Source organism: Ambystoma mexicanum, chromosome 7p, assembly GCF_040938575.1.
Source record: "Ambystoma mexicanum isolate Mex_15411 chromosome 7p, UKY_AmexF1_1, whole genome shotgun sequence".
Lineage (NCBI taxonomy): Eukaryota > Metazoa > Chordata > Amphibia > Caudata > Ambystomatidae > Ambystoma > Ambystoma mexicanum.
Genome location: NC_090939.1, coordinates 228,906,432 through 228,925,400, shown reverse-complemented (window position 1 = coordinate 228,925,400; position 18,969 = coordinate 228,906,432). Strand labels below are relative to the sequence as shown.

The 18,969-nt window shown below is 44.3% G+C and overlaps 1 protein-coding gene across 1 annotated transcript in view; it reads left to right on the top strand.

Moving 5' to 3' along the window:
- CHAF1B (chromatin assembly factor 1 subunit B) overlaps positions 1-18,969 on the top strand; it is a 541,423-nt gene that overhangs the window by 62,846 nt on the left and 459,608 nt on the right. The window contains exon 2 of the mRNA XM_069636112.1: positions 18,301-18,414. The gene's annotated coding sequence lies outside the window, so the exon portion shown is untranslated. The remainder of the gene's footprint in view (positions 1-18,300; positions 18,415-18,969) is intronic.

The window sequence follows — 18,969 nt, the reverse complement described above, 5'->3', positions numbered from 1 at the left end:
TTTGTGCCTTGGCAAGATTCACTCACACTCTGTGGAATTGTGTGTCTTTGGCAGCTGCACATATTCCCGAAGGGGAGGAACGGGATGGTTTTCTGGCCCTCCTGCAGGATGGCAAGGATGCCATGTGTGAAACGGTTCAGTCGGGTCTGGACGTGGCAGAATGTGTCAGCTGGTCCATGGCAGTGAGCACCGTGATGCAGAGATTTGCGTGGTTTCGGAAGTCTGGGTTTGCTCTTGATGTACAGTCCCGGCTTCTCAACATGCCCTTTGATGGTGTCCATCTTTTTGGCAGCAAGGCTGACGAGAGCCTTGAGAGGTTGCAGACCTCCAAAGCTGCAGCGACGTTGAACGCTGCAGTACGTCAACCTCTGCCTTTCCATCCTAGGGGACAGCAATGGAGGGGAGGTTCGTTTCGCAACTACTCTTCCTTTGGTAGATTGAGGGGAGCTGCCAGTCAAAGGGGCCAACGTAGGAGTACCAGAGGTGGAAAACAAGGTACTCGAGGTGCCAAAGCCGCGCGGGCATTTGCCTCTTAGCCCTCAGGCACTGCCGCAGCCGCCTCTGCTCAGTCATGAGGCCATGTCCCATGGTTCGCCAGGTTGGTGGAAGGCTGGCGCAGCGTCATGTAGAATGGCGTGCCATTACTTCAGATGTGTGGGTTCTGGAGATCATAGCCCACGGCTACTGTCTTCCTTTCCGGCAGAGGCCTTGTGACAATCCAGCGGGGAAGCTCTTTGAAGAGCCCGGATCCGCTCCTTGCGCAGGAAATCAAATCCCTGCTGGAGAAAGGCGCCATAGAACTGGTGCCTGTAGCGGAGAGGAACAAGGGATGGTATTCACCATATTTTTTGATCCCGAAAAAAGACGGAGGATTGAGACCCATCATGGACTTGCGTGGTTTGAACAAACTCTTCAGGAAGGACAAGTTCAAGATGGTTACTCTCTCTCTCAAGTCCTCCAGGCACTTCAATTTCAGGACTGGTTGGTGTCTCTCGACCTCAAGGATGCTTTCTGTCATGTGCCGATTCATCCCAAGCACATGAAGTACCTGAGGTTCGCGGTTAGCGACTCACATTTTCAGATACGGGTCCTGCCGTTAGGATTGACCTCCGCCCCGAGGGTTTTCACCAAGCTCATGGTGGTGGTGGCAGCGTATCTCAGGAAAGGGGGTTTCACATCTACCCCTACCTGGATGATTGGTTGATCAGGGCGCGCCCTCCAGAGCAAGTTCTGGATCATCTGTCTGTCACCTGCCACTCCCTTCACAAGCTGCGCTTCTCCCTCAACTTTAAGTCTCATTTGACACCTAACCAGCGGCTCCAGTACATCGGAGCACTGCTCGACACGTCCCTGGGGCAGTGTTCGCTTCCCCAGGTGAGGGCTCACCACATTGTGCAGATGGTGGACAAGTTTCAATGTGCCCAGAGTCTCGCGGCGTTCGAGTTCTTGAGGTTGCGCGGCCTCATGGCATCCTGCATTCTATTGGTGGCGGAGGCCAGGCTGCGGATGAGATCTCTGCAGTGGGCTCTCAAGATGCAGTGGTCGCAGTCCTCCGCCAGGATGTCGGGTCCTGTTCAGGTGCCGCCCTCGGTCGCCCAGGATCTTCTGTGGTGGGCCGACGCAGGCAATCTGATGAAGGGAGCGCCATTTTGGCTACCCTGGCCGGAGGTGACGATCGTGACGGACGCATCCCTCATGGGATGGGGAGCTCATGCCAACGAGTGGACAGTTGGCGGTAGTTGGTCTCCGTCAGAGTCCAGACTCCACATCAATCTGTTAGAGCTGGGGGCTGTCAGGTTTGCCCTGAAGGCTTTTCTGCTGCCTGTGCAGGGGTAGAATGTCCTGATTATGACGGACAATACGTTGACGATGCACTACCTCAACAAAAAGGGGGGGCAGGGTCACTCCCACTGTGCAGAGAGGCGATGCAGCTCTGGTTCTGGGCCATCCAGCAGGAAATTTCGATCTCGGCAGTTCATCTGGCCGGAGACGAAAATGCAGTGGCGGACGCTCTGAGCAGGCAGAGCACGGTCTCTCACGAGTGGGAGATAGCGCAGGAAGTTCTTTTGGAGATCTTTGCCCTTTGGGGGACCCCGCAAGTGGATCTCTTCGCCACCAGTGTCAACCGGAAGTGCAAAAGATTCTGCTTGCGGGAATTTCCTCCAAGAGGATCCTTAGGGGACGCGTTCGTAGTGGAGTGGTCCTTCCCAATGCGGTACGCGTTTCCTCCAGTCCGCAAGTGTTGCGGAGGTGACGAAGGTTCGGTTCCCGAATGATCCTCATTGCTCCGGCATGGGCCAGGAGAGCGTGGTACCCGGATCTTCTCGACATGTCCTTCTGCCCTCCATGCCGTCTTTCCTACCGAGACGATCTGCTCTCATGGGAGGGGGGGGGATATCAGGTTCTCCATCCAGAGGTTGAGTCTCTCAACCTTCATGCTTGGTATCTGAAAGGTTGAGGTACATGGATTGGGACCTCCCTGAAGACGTGATGGAGGTGTTGCTTTCGGCCAGAAGGCCAGCAACAAAATCCCTGTACCGTTGCCGTTGGAGAAAGTTATGCGACTGGTGCAGAGTTCAGAATGTGGATCCTTCAATTCCTCTGTTTCAGTCTTTTTTGCTTTCATTAGCCCTCAAGGGCCTGCAAGTGGGGGTACCATTAAGGGTTACATGGCGGCGCTGTCCATATTTTAAGCGCTCGTCTGAGGAGTGTTCTTATTTTAAGATTCCTTTGATTTCTCAGTTTTTAAAAGGGCTCACTAATGTGTTTCCATCGTCCCCGGTGCTGGGATGGGATTTGAATTTGGTTCTAAAATTCCACATGGGAGCTCCGTTTGAGCCCTTACATTCTTGTCCTTTGAGACTGTTGACCTTTAAGACTGTATTTTTGGTTGCGGTTACTTCCGCTCGCAGAGTGAGTTGCAGGCACTATCAGCCAAGCCACCTTTCACGGTGTTCCATAAGGACAGGGTTGTCCTTGGGGTTTGTCCTTCTTTTCTTCCGAAGGTTGTGTCAGACTTTCATTTGAGCCAGAAGATAATTCTTCCAGCGTTCTATCCTCTCCCGCTTCCTGGCAAGGAAGAGGAGAGGCTCCATAGGTTGGATCCTAGGAGAGGTTTGAGCATTTATCTCTCACGGATGTCCCCGGTCAGAATGGACGATCAGCTATTTGTAGGATACGCTGGAAGGTGTTTAGGGCCAGCCGTTACCAAGCAGACCTTGTCCAGATGGATCATTTTGACAATCCCTGAATGTTACCATTTGGCGGGTAAGGACCCTCCGGTAGGTTTACGGCCCCATTCTACTAGGGGTGTGGCTGCCTTTACTGCTCTGCCGAGGGGTGTTCCCATTTGTAATATTTGTGAAGCAGCCACATGGGCTTCTCTCCATACTTTTGTCAAACACTACTCCCTGGATTCTATCCATGGGCAAGATTTGGCCTTTAGTAAGGCGGTCCTCTATTCTGCAATTTAATTGGGCATTCTAAAATTCTAAATTTTTTCCCACCTCCATACGTTGGTACTGCTTTGGGAGTCTGTCATATATGTGGAATACGTTGGAGGACACAATCCCCTCGAAGAATAACTTGCTTTCTTACCTGCTAACGTTCTTTCAATGGGATGTTCCTCCTACATATTCCACATCGCACCCTCCCAGCCTGCCCCTCTACAGAATTTATTATGTGATTGTAGCTTACGTTTCCGCAAGGCTTTCTGCAGTCATACTGGCAGGGGAGTGGTGCCACATTTTCTGGGGGAAAAAAAGCTACAACTGAGGCTATGGTTGCCGTGCGTCCTAGATATAACATCCGGTGACATCGACCCTCGACGGAGGCCCAAGAGGACAGCGTGTCGACATCGTCGCAGGACGCCTACGCCAAAAATAAATTCTGAAGCAGCACAGCTGTGGTGATTACTGTCATAGATGTGGAAAACATCGGAGGAACATCCTATCTAAAGAATGTTACCAGGTAAGAAAGTAACTTGTGCTTCTCATTCTCCCTAACTTTGGCTCCTGCAACTAATCCAGAACAGGACTGCAAGACTTGTCCTTGGCCTCAAGCCCAGGAACCGCATCTCTCATCCCTGTTCTCTCCACTGTCTCCCAGTGACTGCAAGTATCCAGTTCAAGACTGTTAGGGAGAATTCTCAGAAATATGCTAATTCCGCTCTACCTTGGAGACCCCCCCAGCATTTCTGCTGGACTCTAGGACTTTATTTTTTACCCTGGAGAGAGATGCCTTTTCCCACTCGCTCATGTAATTTTTCTGCGATTTAAGTTTCTTTGGTTTTGGAGTCTGACCAACTCATAGGCATCATCTTTGCATTGTGACACACTGAACCTTCAGTGCAGTGGCACAGGGAAGTCTTTCAAATTTCGCAAAGGTTTATATACCTTTCTCTTGGATAACTACTGTTTCCAAGAGCAGTAAAGTGGAAATTGACTTTACTTGCAATTTACTTTCTCGACCCAGCACACTCTTACCATAGGGTGCTGGAGGGGTTACTTAGTATCCCCTTTTTTCTCATGTAACAGTTTTGTTAGCCTTTCTACAATAAATGGCTGATGGCAGTGGTTTACCTTTTACTACCATTGTGTGTTTTAACTGCAGGCTGCATTTGCAGCTGCAGTAAGGCACCCTTTGGTGCCCATTTGGTAAAAATGGCCCGCCTTCTTTTTTCACCATTTCTTGCTGGAAAGGTCCTTTTTGAGATTTACTCTGCGCGCCAAACCTGGTCTGTTCCCTTTTTTCGTTTTGTCTTTGGCGGGATTCACGAGTGAAGCACGCCTCTGGCTTCAGTATGTCTGGCGGGGGCAGGAAGTGAGGGAGGTGCCCAAAAATCCCTGTGCTTAATCTCCTTGGTTACAGGAATGTACCCAAAGGTGATTGGACGGCTGGCTGTCCGGCAAGGACAGCCACCCTGCTGTGTGATTGACAGCTATGCTGGAATGAATGGGAGAAATCTGCATACCAAGGTGAGGCTTTTTGGTTAGAAGGCAGAGTCGACCACTGTACAAAGGAATCCGAAGATGATCTTGGAAGAGATGCCTGCTGCAACTCCTGGACTGTTGGTTTGCCCGGTGAAGCCCTGCTGCTGTGCTGAAGCTCCGAATTCACCTCGACTAGAGAAGCCCTGCAAGGACGACTTCTTCCCTTGAGTTGGTAGGACCAATCAACTCCAAAGTGAACTCGTTTGGACATCCTCTCTGAGCTGGCTGTACTTCCACTGCTGCTGGAACTGAAGTGCTTGCGAGAATTAACACCAAACGGAGTGCATCACTTTTAAGTCGGATCCGAGCTTATGGAAGATCCCCCCCCCCCCCCCCCCGACTCCCAGTAAGCAGGACCGCCCAAGCCTGAGCTACCTCAACAGAGTGCTGGACCCCAGATGCGAGGAAAGTCCAGAGTGGTATCTGAGAGTCTGCAGTGGTGCTATTTGCTGAGATGTGAGGAGCTGAAACCGCGAATTGCAGCGGAATAGAAGTTGGTCCTTTTCTGTTGCTGACTGTCCCGTTGTGTTGCAGGAGTCCTCAGAAGTCCTCCCTCTTGTCCCCACGACTGAGGCACAGGACCAAAAGGATCTGCAGAGCCCCACAGGAACAGAAGCCAGCTGTTCATTTCTTCTAACCAAAGGTATTGTACAGTCGAAGAACTTACCTCTTGTTGTAACCTTACTTGATCTCAGTTACGGCTTGTCTTGGTTGCTTCTGTAGAGTTGCTTGCATCTTCTACCTCTCACAAGCCTTGCAGCTTGTGACCGTACTTTGATTCTACTTTTTTCTACAAAGACCTCTAAAGCATTGTGCAAGACTTTTACTTACCTGCAAGAAGGGCTTCGGCTCACCTAGACATTTGCCCGATTGACATTAGCTGGCCTGGGTCCCTGGATGACTCTTCTCTCCTCTGTGTTTTACCTTCCCTCCAAGAAAGGGTTCATTTACTTTACATTGGGTGGTTCAAAAGTACTGGCCTGCTTCAGAATATTTTTGTGATCTCTTGTTTTATTCTGAAACCTCTTTACTTTAATACTCCTCTCAGTATTGCTTTAAATATACAAGTGATATAATGTCCAGTGTCCTAGATATTTGTCACCTGAGGGTGTAGGAAGTGTCTGTGTGCCATCCCAAATGGGTATTTGCTGATTTAGAGAAACTAAGAGTATGTATTTTGAAGTGTATTTGTGTTACTATTATATTGCCCCTTTGGAAGAAGGCGTATTCAAACTGACTGTTAAATACATTAATGGTTTAATCAAGAAACCTTGAGTGTAAGTGTTTATTTGGATACTTGTCACTGTGAATCTGTGTAACCACCCTATGCTGTTAGTGCGCGATACAAATGTCCTTTAACATTATCACCACCGAAGTGGTCCCCTTGTGCTCTGGCGGCTCTGAAAAAGAGGAGGAGAGGGGGGTGGGTTAGTGGGAATGAGCTGGAAAAGTGCAAGAGAGCATTGTGCTGTTGACAGCTTCAGCCCAAGCTCACATTGACCCCTCTTGAGATGAGCCTGGCTGCTCAACTACCAACCTGTGTAGTACAGACTTATACCAACGGTTGGGTTCCTATTACCAGGAGGTCAAGGTTGTTGTAGTGCACAAAAAGGGTACTGCTCTAAATCTTGCTTAACAAAGACCCTCTGCATTATCCACAAAGTGTTTTGGGGCTGGGGTCCCCACTATACCAACTCTCTCTGCCTAAATGCCTTCCTTCTAGAGCCCTTGCTCACCTACCTCTAACTCTGAGGGTCAGAGGCTTCTCCAAGCTGTGTGTGTGTGTGGTAGATCTTGCTCCTCTGCAGGTGCCTTCCTCTGGAACCGCTTCTCTGCCCCTCTGACTTTAGCCGGACCACCTGAAGTTCTGCAAGTGGCTCAAGACCTTCCTTTTCACCTTCTCGCTCGCTTCCTTGCTAGCTTACCGGTCTGCTGTGCCGACTGGTTGCTTTGTACCCTCAGAGTCTCACTGGGTACCAGGCTTATCCATGACCAGTCTCGCTTGCACTGCCTCCTGGCCTACTGTGCATTTAGGGGCCATTATTGGAACCCCTACTACCCCTGCCTCCTTGCACTTACCCCCACCCTCTCTTCTGCACCCCCCCCCTCGCCCTTCCCCTTGAACGTCTCGTCGCACTTGCATGATCCAAGGCCTAGTAGGATAGTTTTTCTTGTCTTCCCTCTGTCTCCCCTCCCTTGTTTTTTGGCACCTAGAAACACTAGTGCACAGGCGCATGGTGCATTAGAAGTATCATCTCCAGTCCACCCAAACCCATCACTGCCTTTATAGGAGATTTCACCGACCTGGTCACTACCATGTCCCTCACGCATGCCAATAATGTCTTCATAGGCGAATCCAACCTCCCCGGCAACAAGGCCACCAAACCAATGAAGGAAGATCTCCTCAGTATGCTCGACACCCTCAGCCAGCAGATGAAAGACCCAACACAAAGTTAATATCCTCGACCGAATCACCTAATTTCCCTCCCGCTTGACTGGTCTGACCATCAAGCCGTGCCTTTCAACATCCTGCACACCATCCACAGTCAAGCACTCCCAACAGAAATCCATCAGACAAACCTTCAGGTTCTTCAAGAACTTCCCGGTGGAAGCGCTCACGGAAGACTTTGGCAACCTCCAGTTTACATGGACCGATATCCCCCAACTGAACTGCGACTCTTTACTGGAAGCACTCAAAACCTCCCTTTCAACCTCCATCAACCGACATGTGCCTCTGAAACTACGCACCTGCAAACCAAACCATCAGCACCCTGGTATACGGAAGAACTCGACCTCAGCAAAAGTCACTGGGAAACAGATCTCCACAACATGATTGCATCTATCCCTGCAAATGGAAAACAAATCCCATCTGCTACATTCATTTTAGACTAGAGGAACAGGGCAGATGCATTTAGATTTTCTTTATTTAAGAACTTATGAGTACCATTTTTCAATGACTGTTTATTAAGTTGCTGTAGAATCTGGTTTAATAAATGTGTATTCGTTTACAGATATTTCCAATCCCCTTCCTGTAATGTAATTGAGTGGCTATGGTTGTTGTAATGTCAATTTTGCGATGCAGATTGTGAAATGATAGCAGTAGGTCAAAATGTAAAGTTGCATGGCTGTTGTCCAGTCACTTCCCCTCTCATTTCACCATATGCACACAGCACACCATTTCTTATTCACCAAGAGTCAAGTATCTCTATCGGCGAGTTCACATTTTAAGGTTTGATACCAGATATTTAGCTCTGAATCCCTTCTTGTCCACAGTGGTGTGATTGAGGGCACACATCTTTCATCATATGCTTTAGTTGTCTTCTCATATGAATGTGGGCCTTCTTAGGAATGCATTTGACACCGGTTTGAAGTTCTCTATGAAATAAAGAAGAAAGAGTAAATTGCTGGAACCAGAAGATCTTGATACAAGTCTGAGCTTCTCTTGACCAAGTTGTTTGATCTTGAGCAAATTAGCCCCCGTACTTACATACCAAAAGTTTTGATTTTCTGATATAAAAATCAAATACCGATAGTACACATTAATTGGTACCAGTACCCTCTCTGTTTACATTTGTTAGAGAGAGCCTGTCGTTCTCATCCATTAATGACCAAAAGCAAGAGTAGCCACCACCGTAACACCCAGTAATTAAAACTAGCACACACTTGGCTGCCTGCTGTTTGGTGATTTCATTAAACTCGCTCATGTGAAGTGGGATTCTCCTCTCCAGGCTTCTATTCATTGTAACCAGGTAATGCAGCGGTTGACAATCCTGTAATACTTCCCATAATGTGTGAACATTTCCCATGAACCTGGTTCCCTGGATGGGGCATATTTTGAACACCACCTTCCCTCCCCTAATTTCAGTGACCTTCGGTCTGATAAGTAACTCGAGGCATCTATTGTCCTTTGCCAAAAGGTACGCATGCCATCGCCTCCCTCTTATCTTCTGTCTCTTGCCCTCCAATCCCTTTACGCTCTATCCACTTAATTCGTTCATCCAGTCAAAACATGTCCAAGCATTCCAGACCTATCGCAACTGCACTACAAATATGCCTGAAAATGTGCACCAGCCATTGGTACAAACATGCCTGAAAATGTGCACCAGCCATTGGTACAAACATGCCTGAAAATGTGCACCAGCCATTGGCGAGTGATCATGAATTCTTGGCGAGTAAGAAGTGTGCAAGCAGAACGTTGAGGGGGCGAGTGACTTTTTATGCCAGGCTAGTAACTTGCAACTTGAGCATTTACCACTGCTACAAAGGTTGAATGCCCCAAATGTAACATGCAAGGTGACAAGCATCTACTACCCACCATCTAAAAGACTTAAGCTGGTGCTAGTGGTTTTAGCATGAGCCTCAACTCCCACCACTTCCCCTCCCCACCCCCCAGTTTTGGCAGGTAAGTTGTGTATGGTACCTATAGGTTCCTTGGCATCTTCTCACATTAATGACATGTTTGTGTTGTACTGCAGGGTTAAATTCTCAGAAGGATCTGATTACTGTTTTCAACACACTTCCGGTCCCTATAGTTCAATAGGCATTCAGTGATTGCCCTCTGCTGCATGCATGGGTTTGATTACATCCCCAAAATTAGGGGGCACCCCCATCAATCATGAAGTGAGCAGTGAATTGCAGCATTACATGTGTGTTGGGTGCAAGGCCCCTTCTTTCATTTTGGAACGTGGAGAGTAATTTGTGAAAAGGTTTCTCTTTTGCAGATCAATTTTATTTTAGGAATTCTGAGGCCCTGAGCCTAACTGTTTTTCCCATGTGTATTCATTTAAGGTTTCTTCGAATCTGTATTTAGGGAATTTTAAATCTTGTAATACTCGCTACACATTACAGCTATTAAGACTAAATTTGAAATATTTGTGAAAGCATAATGCTCCACATGTCTTACTAGTATTGGTAGATGGTTTGTAGTGGTTTAATGGGGTAAGCTCTGTATTTATAGAATCAATCTGACATCACTCGCCAAGGAGAGGGGTTTCTTTTGTCCTAGAATTTGGCCACTTTAATGGAGATCTGAAGTAAGTGTAAATCTGCTCCAGAAAAAAACTCAAACCCTATAGTCCAGTGTTTGATTTCTTTATTTTTGCCTTTGATGTGTGGGAATCTTGTGACTAGGGTCGGCTAAACAGGTATAGATTTTACACAGCCAGTGAACCCTTCTTTTCCCTTTGCTCTCCCATCCAGCCAGCCACTTCTCCTTTCTTCCCAGTACTGGTAGGTGTGGTGGATGGCAATAGGGAATCTTGCATACCAAGGTTTACCAACAGCATGCCAAAGCAGGTATTATAGCCCACAACCCAAAAGCAAACAATCCTAGTTTCTGAAAATCTGTCGCCTGACGGGCAGTCTTTGCGCTGTCGAGGACCAGAGGTCTACATACACTCTGAAATGTAACCCCACTAAAAGATTGCTCAGGCTTTTCAGGAGTCTTCATGTTGGTTACCTATTCATGATTGGCTGTTTCCTTGGCGTCGCTCATGCTCTGGTGCCTTCAGCAACCTTTCTGGTTCGAACATTACATTTTATAGGTCACATTGCCATCTCTCTACATCCTTTTTTTTTTCTTCAGTTATCTGCTCTTAAAAAGATCCTTTTCTTGCAGAGTTCTACACTGCTGTACCAACATCATCAGTACTAGAGCAGCATGATGGAGGCAGTGCCATTTTACCATCTTTCCGCTTCTTTCTTGGCATATTTAAATGTTGTACTCCCACTATGCTGCTCACATGATTACACGCATACGAAAATGTTAGCATACAACACCATGCTTTGATCCCACGTCTTTGGTACCCTTTTCACAAAAGTTGAACTTTATTACGAACATGGCAGTAGTGCTAGCGCAACCAGCTAGTTTTTAAAAAAAAAAAATGTATTCATTTAATATTACACATTGACAACAAAATGTAATACAATAACACAATGTTCAAAGAATACTTATGCAATTCCATCATATTAACTTTATCCATAAAGAACAATCAAGAATTGAAATTAAAATGAGAGAAAGGAAGAAAAGAAGAAAAATTAAATAAAAAAAAAATAAAAAATAATTGTTAAACCTCTCCTAGACTACAATAGATAACTAAGCATAGAGACCATTAAATGCTCCCCAAATCCTCCATTTGTCAAGTTGGTCCTTTACTTTAAAGGACACCCTCTCCCTCCTGGATAGCAGGCACAAACCTTGCAACCAATCCTCAGTATCAGAGAAGCATCACTTTTCCAAAATTTTTAAATTTGCTTTTTAGCCAATGGAATCAAACCTAGCACACCAAGGAGAGGCTCTCTAGGTATAGGTAAGCCCAAGACTAATTCCATCCTCTGGAAAACACTATCCCAAAATATCTGTTTTTTTCGACATTACCACAACATATGGAGCGTGCTACCCACCTCTATTACAGTTCAAACATGGAATCAAACCTAGCACACCAAGGAGAGGCTCTCTAGGTATAGGTAAGCCCAAGACTAATTCCATCCTCTGGAAAACACTATCCCAAAATATCTGTTTTTTTCGACATTACCACAACATATGGAGCGTGCTACCCACCTCTATTACAGTTCAAACAGGTGTTTACAGCACTCAACTTGCAAGATTTCATTGTCAACGGTGACCAGTATAGGTAGTGATTAATTCTTTGTTGTGTATACCTCAAATCCAAATCCACCTTATACTTAACAGGACCCGCACACACACACGATTCCATTCAAAATCTGATAATGAATTATTCAAATCAGTCCCAATTTGCCCTACCACATTGTGGAACCACCTGGGATGCAGAAGGTGTAATAAGCTTATACAAGGTAGACGCAGATAAAGGTACAGACTTAGAAAGAAGGAAAATTGCCGGCGGTACATGTATAGCAGCATTCAACAGCGAAAACAAACCAAAAAGCTCCTTCAAAGCATTATAGCGACAAATCTCAGTTGCTTTGAGCTTATATTTAAAGCGTAGAAACTCAGTCAACCATATTCTGACCATTAAAGACCTGCCCAATTCTCCAAATACCTGCATTTTGCCACCTGACCCATGATATAACCTTATTATTCTGCTTAACAGCCTGATTTTTCCATAGACACGAATCTTCACACAGTAAAACCTTTTCACCCCAGATCTCATTACCTTTATGCCATTCCTTCACAACATGTTTTATCAAAGGTGGAGTGGTATCAGTATCAATCGGTAAACTTTTATCCATGAACAAAAGCATGTCTAGTGGCGGGGGAGAGATAGATTCCTTTTCAATTTTAATCCAACCCATGCCATTAATCTCTGCATCCGCCAACCAATGATGCAGTGCACGCAAAGTAAAAGCCGAATGATAACGCCTTATATTAGGAAAACCAAACCCACCCAGATGTACTGGTTTATGTAAAATATCTTTCGGAATTCGCGCCCCATTTCCTTCAACCCATAGAAACTTGCTCATAGACTTATTAATACCCATTAACACACTATTTGAAAGTGGCAGGGGAAGCATGCTAAAAACATACAATAAATTCGGAAGAAGTGACATTTTAACTACACTAACTTTATCCCATAGAGTCAGTTTCAACTTCTCTAATTTGCAACAAAGCTTATCTATTTCTGTAATCTTCAAGCGAATATTGCACGCAAGTAAAGTCTCAATATTCCTATTTACATGAATTCCCAAATATTTAAGACCCGAATCAGCCCACATCTCCCGAACAATATCACACAACCCCCTATGGCATGCCGCAGAAATTGGATAAATCAAAGTTTTGGCAACATTAACTTTGTAATTATAAAATCTACCAAATTCCTGCAATGTCAGTAGGAGCTCAGGGTAGGACCGTTCAGGGTTTGAGACCAGAACTAGGAGATCATCTGCATATGAAAGGACTTTCGATACATATTCTCCAAAAGGACTACCCACTATATTAGGGTTATTTCTAAGCATAATGGCGAGGGGCTCAATAAACAAATAAAAAAAATATTGGGGACAAAGGGCATCCCTGCCTAGTACCTTTCTGAATTTGGAAACAATCAGATAGACTACCATTAATAGTTACAAACGCTTTAGCACCTCCATATAGGGTTCTGAACATCCTAATGAAAAGTGGTCCACAATTAATTTTGAGCTGAACCTGGCGTAAAAAAAACCAACTCACCCTATCAATCGCTTTCTCTGCATCTATACTAATTGCCTCATATGCATCGGCTGAATGTCTCTTGAGATAAATAACATCAAGGAGCTTGCGCAAGTTATCACTACTATTCCTTCCACACACACAACCTGTTTGGTTTCTATGAACAAGCTTTGATAGTAAACCATTCAATCTTCTTGCAAACGTTTTTGCTAAAATTTTAACATCCACATTCAAGAGTGATATAGGCCGATAGTTCCCACATAATGATGGATTTTTCCCTGGTTTTGGTATGACCATTATTAATGCCGTCTGCATTGAATCAGCAATTGCTTCATTTTCTAGCATTTCTTTATATAACTTTACAAGAAAAGGCGATAAAATACGACTAAAGGTCTTATAAAATTCTATGGGAAAACCATCTAGGCCAGGACATTTACCAAAGCATTGATGGAATCTTGAACTTCCTCTATTGTTAAAGGTGCATCCAGGCCTAATCTTTCTTGCTCGGTATGCCCCGGCATATCTACTGTACTCAAATCATTAATTTCCGTTTCAGAGACTTATATCATCCGTATAGAACGAGGCATAATATTGCTTAAATACCTCACAAATTTCCACATTGTTTCTCCTCTTCATTCCTTTCATCCATAATAAAAAGCACCTGCTTATTATTCTCTCTGCCGTATGCGGCTTGCTAACAAAGCCCCAGATTTTTCACCCCTCTCCCAGAAAGCTTGCCTAGAATAGAAAATGTGCGTTTCTGCCTTATGATGAAGCTCACACTCTAAGGCACGTTTTGCTCGAGTCATGGCCAACATGTTCTCATCATTGGGACAGCAACAATAACGCACCTCACACACTTTGTAATCATCCTCTAGTTCAACCTTAAACCGTTCCCGTTGACTTTTACGATAAAACGCAAAGCTTATAATTCTACCATTCAATGCATCCCAGACCATTGTTAAAGAGTCCACTGACCGCAAATTATCCTGAAAAAACAGAGAGATTTCTGTTTCTAGTTGTTTCACAAACTCGGTCCATAAGCAACTGTGTATTCAAACGCCATTGCATTTTAGGCCTCAAACCACAATCCTCCTCTTCCAATGTCATTGTTACTGGCGCATGATCCGAAATTACAACCTCCCCAATCGAAGTATTACAAATGTCCCCACACACACTCCTACTAACAAGGAAAAAATCAATATGTGAAGACGTACCATGAGCCAATGAATGAAAAGTATATTTCCTACTTTTTTCATTATAATCCCGCCAAATATCATGCAAATCCCACTTGTCAAGCAAACTTATAAGCCATTTCCTTGCTTTTGACTCAGCATAGGAGTTAGCCTGAGTAGTCTTATCTTTAACCATATCAATTGTGGTATTGAAGTCCCCTCCAACTACAATATCCGTACAATCTAAGTTAATGTTAAAGATATTTGTACCGTGCACTATCGCCACCGGAGTGGTCCCCTGGCGCTCTGGCGGCTCTGAAAGAGGGAGGGGTGGGTGAGTTAGTGGGAATAAGCTGGAAAAGTGCAAGAGAGCAGTGATGTGCTGATGGCAGCCTCAGCCCGGTGGGTCCGTCAGCTGGGCTTGGGGTGTTTTTTATGGTCGGTAGTCATTGTGTGCTGTTGCGCGAGTTTGTGGGGTTTGTTTTGTTGTTGCAGTGAAGTTAGTGCAGATTGCTGCGTTTTAGGCTTGTGGTTGTGTTTGGTTAGAGTTTGAGAAGTGTATGCAGAGGGATGAAATTGTTAGTGGATTGGTTAGTTGGCATTGCTGTCCTTGCAGGTATGTCTGTCTGATGTTTGCTATCATTCACTATTCCATCGTTGCTAATTTTCAATATTCTGTTTAGATGTGAGGCAGGCTAGTGATCACGATTCCAATCAAGTGTTGCACTTAACCATCATTCACAGTTTCATCCAAGTGTGGCGCAAGCTAACATTCACATTTCTATCTAGATGCGACATAAGCTAAAGTTAAGAATTCCATCTAAGAATTCCATCCATCTAGCTAAAACTCAATCCAATTTCTCAAAGAATATATCCTGATTCACATTGGGCGCATAAATATTCAATATTACCATGCATCTATTCTCAATGTGTAGTTTCAGAGCCACATAACTCCCTTCCTGATCAATACATACAGTATCAGTGCTATATCTTATACGCTTCTTGAAGAGAATGGACACACCACGAGTTACTTGCAAAATTGCTTAAACTCCTTTACATACAAACCATTTAAAATATACTCCACTTGATCTCCTCTTAAATGAGTCTCTTGCAGAGATACAATATCCGGTTTGTGTCTACTTATCATTGACAATACTTCCCGCCGCTTAATAGGATTATAGACACCCTTGACATTCCAACTCATGTTATATTTACTGCCATAATCTCAGATGAATTAGATTTCTAGGGTCAGATAAGCTGCTCCTTTCGACAATCCCCTTCAACACTGAGCATATATTCCCTTTTATACTCCGGGCCCCCATCCTTCTCCTATACCTTTCCTTCACTCTCCCCATTTTAATAGACTACACCAACCAAGGCATTATAATCGATGATCTCTACATATAAGGGACATACTAGGAAATCAAATGAAAAAGGACAAGAAAACGGAAGCAAATAAAATGACAACTACAAAATAAAACGGCTAGTTCTACAAAATTAAAAAAACTTATTTGGGAGTTTTTTAAAGTTTGACTCATTTTGTGCAACCTTTTTTTTGCCCGTTAAAGAAAGGAGGAGTGTACCCACAGCCCTAGCACGCATGTGTATATACACAAACGGATACGGGAAGAGGTGAATTCTTAACCTGTCCTGCAAGTCCTAGAGCTTCATTCGTCCTATGCCTGATCGGAAGATTATGTAAAGCTTGCAATTCAGTGACTGTTCGCCATTATGGTATCAATCTGTTGTATTTTTTTGTTTGTTTTTGGGTCAGCTCTTTTTGTAGTGTCTTTTGCTAACATGGTACAAACCCTGAACAATATAATTATGATCTATACGTATACATACACGCTGTCAAAACGAGTCGACCAAATGTTAAATTACCTAATTTCGTTTGTTTTAATTAAATCATACCCACGAAGCTTACCTGGCAACCAGGATGGAGATAGCCAAGTTGCTCTCCCACAGGAAAAGGCCATTCTGGGTGGTTTATGACTTTGGCACTGTTACAAATCTGTACATAAAGTTCCTTAAATAGACTGGACAGAATTATTTTTGGTAGTTTGTCCTTTCATTGTCAGAGGGGTTGATCAAAGTTGTGTTGTGGGGGGATTCCAAAAACACTTCAAATGGCAATTTGTGAAGAAATGCCCCATGCGCTGTTAATATTCTCGAGGGTAGGTTGGCCGACGTTTCCAAACGCATGGTAACTGTCAAACAGTTTGATTAAATGTGGAAAAAGTGGTCAAAAAAATAAATTTATGATAATGGGGTTTGTTTTGCGGACTTACTCTCTGGTGTTCACTGACTTTCAGTGAAGCGGAAGGGCTAGTTTGGTAACATGTAATATGAATGTTTGGGGGAGCCCGCAACATTTTTCTAGAAACCACCATCGTTGGTTTGAGCCCTCCAATATCTGCCTCCTTGGAAAATTCCACGGTTTTATGAAATTGATCAACCTGTTAGTGAAGATGGGCTCCTACCATGGGACAGATTCCACCAGTCGTATGTCATTCCTAAAACAGGAGATTTGTTGTGCAGAGTTGGCAGGACCGTGTTAACCGCTGCATCTGGAAAGGTTACTGTCAACTAAGTTAGCAAAGCAGTTGATGGGCATTGTAGCAAAATCTTATGCAGGAGGTTGGGGGGCTTGTGCTAAAATAATAATCCCCATATATTGTAAATAGTCTAGGCTGAATGCTAAAATGTGGCGCAAATTATTTTCTAAGAATGACCCCGAGGGTAACATAACGCTACTTGGATGGACTTCTACCACGTCTATGCAACTATGTGCTGCTTCTTTAATTGCTTTTTTCCCCAGCAAGCCCCACAGGCTACCTTATCCCCAACTCTCATCCCTTACCCATTGCCCATTCTTGGCTGGTGCTTCTTCCTCTTATCTGGTCAAATATTCCTCCACCTTAGATTAATCTTTTCCCCACTACCACAGTAACTGTTTATTGGATGTAGTTTTCTGTTTTAGTGCACCAAAATGTCTGGTTGTAGATTTTAACTGCAGTTCTGTTTCTGAAGCTACAACAAAGTTATCTTAAATTTACAAAGGAAGCTATCTTAAATTTACAAAGGACTATCCCCCGAAGAGTGCTCTATGATCCGTAAACCAGTTGTTATTGTTGCTACCCAAGTGAAATAATGTTTTGCATACAGAAAGAAGAAACTACCAATAAACTTGCAACAAAATAATTTTGGCGTTTTCATTTAAATGTCTAAGAAAAATTGGGATTATTCTTGAGTGCACCCTGGACTAGAGATACATTTACTCCAGCATTCAATACATGTATTTCACCACCTGGGGCCTCATGGTAGCAGTTTCATGCACTATTAAATCTTGAACATTTTGTATTGCTCAGCAGAAACAATAATTTAAGGCTGTGCCTGCTCACTGCATTCTCTACACTGTAGCCAACCAGTTATGGCTATGCATAGGTTAACACGTATATTCAATTAACAGCAACTTCCTAATACCAGCATTCATGGAGCACTGCTGTATTGAAAGCAACCATGCAATCACGTTCACCAACAGCAGTGTTTTAAAAGCATGCCCTACAGATCCCTGTGGCACACACACTTCATGAGTTGTCCTGTGGTGAGAAGATTTCACTTCGATGGACCCATTTTTTGCATTTTGTGTTCAGCCTTTTAAAAAGGACGAGCAACCCACCAGGACAGAGGTAGCCAGTCTTATGCGTGTCCTCCCTTTAGTACCTGAGCTTTTGTTGAAAAACCTGCCAATGGTACAAGTGCCTTGGATTTTGATACCATAGCTGGTATTTATTAGTTTTACTTGTCATATGAGGTATCCGAGTAAATGATGGCAGTACATAGGCCTATGGTTGCAATATCTGGAAAATTGGGAATGTCTTGGAACTGCCAATAAAAAAAGCCACACTTATTTATATTTATATTCCAAAGCTCGTTTCGATTTGTCCCATCAATTTCTTTTTGTTTGTAAAGGTGTAATTCACTTAATGTGTTTAACTGTTTTTTTCAGTGTTTCTGCGATAAGAACTAGCCAGCAAGAGTTTTGGGGCGGAGGAGGGCGTGCAACTACGGCTGTCGCAGATTTGTAAACCCTGCAATTCATCTTTAATTTCCGGAGAGGCAGGTATGTTTAAATTGGATGTAACCCCTCTGCATTATTTCCTTGTCTGTTAGCAAGTTACTGTTTAGTTGTGTTCACATTTATTTGCATTGCCTGTTGCCAGTAAGGGCTCCTCAAAAAATGGAGGTTACCCACAGGAGACCAGAAGTAAAATAATGGCAGAGGTAGGGGAAAGTATATGCTGCCCTTGACATCGTAATTTCTCTTCCTGTGTGGTAGCTGCTTTCTTTACTTCTTTTCTATTTCTGTCCTCAAAATGGTTACTCTTCACTATTGATTAGTGATTGATCATCAAAAAGTTTATACTGTTTGTATCTGGAGAACAGGGGTGGGAGGGGCAAGTTACTGTTATGCCCTTTCACTCGGGAAATTCCTTATTTGGGCATGCAGACCCCCGAGCAAACCGAAGCTTTCGCTGGCTTCTGCATGCCTTTTGTGTGCACACAGGATGTGGGCTGGCGTGGTCTAATTCCAATGCACATCATGGGTGCCAGGATGTCTGGTGTGCTGGAACCACCGTGGTGCACGTCTGGAATGATTGAATGTGAGCAGATCTCC